Here is a 4,217-nt window from a genome sequence, read left to right as displayed (position 1 = left end):
CGTGTCTCTGTAATAATCCAGTTCTGATTTTAAGTACATTTGAAAAAATTGTTTGAAATATTGTTATATATTTATTGAGGTCTTTGAGTATGTGGAAGTAAACTTTTATGAAAGGTGTCCTGCAGATGGTGCCATATGTATAGTAGTTTTGAAGTAATGATCACACAGACCTACCACCATCCTTGATATATGGTTATATCAACACCAGAACAATGCTGTGTGTAGAGCCACTATAAGGAAGCAAAAAATGTGCATTTGAAAGGCAAAGATTTTTGCGTTTGCACAAAAATACAACAATCATCAGTGGCACCGATCGTTGCAGGACAAAATTAGGGTACACAGAGTAAATTGATTTACAATTGTGCAGCATCAAAATAGGAGACATACAAAATTGCAGGTTGGCTACTACCAGGTTATCACAAGTAACAAGCAAGAAAAGCCTATGCGATCTTCTATCCAGCAGATGGGACTGAAAAAATAAAGGAGGGAAGGCGAAGGAAACGGGGAAAGGGTAGATTTCAGATCTTATTGACCAGTATCCAGACCACTCTGGTACCGGTTCAGGAAGAAGAGGTGGTGGGAGAGTAGGAGAACACAAAGAGCAATAAAGAAGAAGGGGGGGGGGTAGAGAAAGCGGAAAAGAGGTGGATGGTGTGGGCCCAAAATCTCACAGGTTGGCCTAGAAAAGGCACACATACAAGATTGGGGGGAGAATTCCAATTTAGTATACCAGCAGCCAATCCGATCATAATAATGTTAGATCTCTAGCTTCCACCCATGCTGCCCTAATTTAAGTACATTTTGTTGGGGCAGTTACACCTCAAATAGGTGTGTTTATAGAGTGGCAGCACCATGTTTATCATGAATTTCCAGTGCTGTACCGTAGAGGGGTCTGATAGCTCCCTCTTAGTGAGGATAGTTTTCCTGGCATAATGTGCCATATAGAAGAGAAACAATTTGTGATGAGTGGTGTCCAGCATGTCACACACCCCTAACAACAATATTAGCAGATCTGTATGGATTGTTAGCCCACTCACCTCACATATATCAGCTACTACAGCCTGCCAAAAATCTTGTATAAGAGGGCAAGACCAAACCATGTGGAGGAATGGGCCAGGTTCAGCATTTTGGACAATGAGGGGTTTATTTACTAAAGCTGGAGAGTGCAAAATCAGACTCCCTTCTGCATAGAAACCAATCAGATTCTAACCTCAGCTTGTTCAATGAAGCTTTGGCAATGAAACCTGGAAGCTGATTGGTTTCTATGTAGAAGTGAGTCTGATTTTGCACTCTCCAGCTTTAGTAAATAAACCCCTGAGTGTCTACATTACCTTAGATAGTAGAGAGTCACTTTGGAGTAATACACTCTGTAGAAATTTAATTGCACCCATCTGTTTCTTGCCAGTATCATAAGTGGAAGCTAATGTTGAATACTTTCTTCCTAATCACCATCAGTTAGAGCAGAAACATCCTGCTGCCATGTCTGGAAAAGTTGAGTGACCTTGAATGTATCAGTGTGGCCTACGCAAGGATATAAGTAAGAGAGCAGTTAAGCAATTTGTTCAGCTATAAGGATTAGCTCAACTGCATGAAAGGCTAGTGCAACAGTAAACATAAATTGGGCTTGAGATACATGCCAAAGCAGTAGGTCTGACTATTGGCTGAACATGAAGTCAAAAGTATGGATTTACAATTTTGTGGTGCATTACTGCAAGGTATATATTGACCTTCAGGGTCACTTGTACATTATACTTGTAAAAAAAAAAAAAAAAAGGGTGCCAGACTAAATTTGAAGAGTTTTCATTCAGAAGATACTAATTGTCTGGCTGCCTTTCCAGCCTTTGATGCAAAGCTTGGTATTACTGATCCAGAGTAATACTTTTGATATGTGCATGCTAGTTCTAGATCAGTTACTTAGAATGGAAGCCTGATGGTCAACTCAATAGGTTGTTGGTAATAGGAAACAAGGTTTCGGACCTGTAAGTTCTTCCTGTGAAAGTACATGTAGCAAACATGTAACATACAGTTTTTAGCAAAATATTTTACATTCATCTTTACCATGTATACATTATTGAAGAAATTAAATTTTTACCCCTTCACTTGAATCCATCCTGCCATTATACATGCAATTAGACTTTCTACATTCAGATATCAGCTCGCTCTTTAGGTAGATGTTTTACAGTCATTCTGGTATTGTGGTTAACAAACATATATTTGGTAATTGTGCATCAAGAATCACAGGATCAGTAGATTCAGGAACATTGGGTTGTACTGCTTTCCTGTAGAAGGAATTTGGCACTGGCAAACTAAAAAAGGCAATTGGTCAGCCAACTACTTTCACTCCTCATGATGCTTCAGTTTTTTCCTAGTGTCCTGGGAGGGTGGACATCTTTTTTTTTCTTTGGAGAAAGCATACGCATTTGTTCTAAACATTGTTACTTTTAGCAAGGATCAAGGGGCTGGATTGTAATGTGACCTTCTTGCACTGGGCTCTACTTTGACACTTCCTAGGCATCTAGGAGCAGATTTAGGTTTCGCTAGTTCAGTTAAGCGTTTAAGGCTTTATTGTCAAAGCTTAACTGAGCAAGCTGATGTTAGAAGCTGATTGGTCACTATGCACATCTGCCCTAGGTTTAGTAAATCTCTCCCTAATGTACTAGTTTTTTTTAGCCGCACACTGCTTCACAGATCCAACTCTGCTAAACAGTCTCTGATGTAATCCTGAAGACTCCCTAGGCGAGTAAGCCCATGGTAATGGTGAAAATTTTCTGGAACTTGATATGTTCCCTGCGTTCTGCTTCTTACACTCTAGTACATAGTTATTGTGCTGCTTAGTCACAGAAAACTTTCCAGGCCTGCAACTATGGTGAGTCTGGTGCTTGGTCCCATATGAGCATGGTGTGCTATTGCCATTTTCTCCTGTTATTCTCTGAAAGGGTTGAAGTGGTGGTTAATCTCTAGCATGAAAAATAAACAAGGCACATCCTTCTATAGTGTTTGCTAGTCTGAATCTAAAGCACCAAGTGTCATTTCTCTCTGACCTCTCCTCTCTCTGCTATCTGTGTAAGTCACTGATAAGACTCTAAGCTGACACAACAGCCTCCCAGGAGACAGCCTGCCATACCCCACCCAATGAAATATAGAGGAGCTTGATATCACCCTTACCGATCATTCAGTTATGGAACGTTTGCAGCTTACGTCTGCTTTATTGCACTATTGTGTTGATGGGTTAGTGGACATTATCAGTCTCCTTTCCAGAATAAACTCCCTAACTCTAAAATACAGGTCTATGGAACAACAAGGATATAAATCGATTGTTCAGGATACACTGTGATGGAGATTTTTTCAGAATATGAAACTATAAAATTTCTTAGAAAAGCCAGCCCTGAGGTCACATGAAAAAAAACAGCAGGGAAAAACTAAACAGGAGACCTCTCCTTTTTTATACTTCGGTCAATGGTGATAAAAGTACATTTTTACAACCTAAGCCTTCAACTAGCAATTCATTCTACCAATTTGTTTCTGCCAGGCCTCCCAATCCAGGCAAAAATCTGGGACCCAGTTCAGTCATAAATGCTGGGCTCCGAAGTCTTCCAAGTCTGCAGACAAGGCCCAATAATAAGGGTATGTCCCCACTTTCCAAAGTGGTAGGCTTTGTAGACACCTAGTCTGACAGCATTTCAGATGCATGGGTAAAAGATGTGATGTCCAGGGGTTGCAAGCCACTCTTTCTGTTGTAATATCTGCCAATCTCCCAGCAAAGGCCAACAGATTTTCATGCTGCCTTGGTAGACCTCCTGGGTCAAGGAGCCAGTGCTGTTCCTTAAGCAGAAAAGTTTCAAGGTTTGAACTGGTCACTGTTCCCAAAGGAGCTATCTGCCCTATCCTGAATTTCGAAGTACTTAATTTTATTATTTGAGTGCAAACATTTTGCATGCAATTCTACAAGTAAACTATTACCTCCATGTAGGAGACTCTCTGGCCTTTGTGAAAACAAGGGATGTGTACTTGCATGTCCCCATCTTTTCAGCACACCAATGCTTCCTGGATTTAGCTGGGGGCCCACACTACCAGTTTGTTGCTCTTCCTTTTGGTCTGTCTTCTGCACCCCGAGTGTTCATGAAGGTTCTAGTTTTGGTGTTAGCCTTATTACACGCACAGGGCATCACCACAGTGGGATGCCCAGATGAACTCTTCCTGAGAGACCAGTCAGAACA

This window comes from Staurois parvus, unplaced genomic scaffold (assembly GCF_062004578.1).
Source record: "Staurois parvus isolate SC_StPar_1 unplaced genomic scaffold, SC_StPar_1.0 ptg001051l, whole genome shotgun sequence".
NCBI lineage: Eukaryota > Metazoa > Chordata > Amphibia > Anura > Ranidae > Staurois > Staurois parvus.
This window is presented reverse-complemented; position numbering follows the sequence as displayed.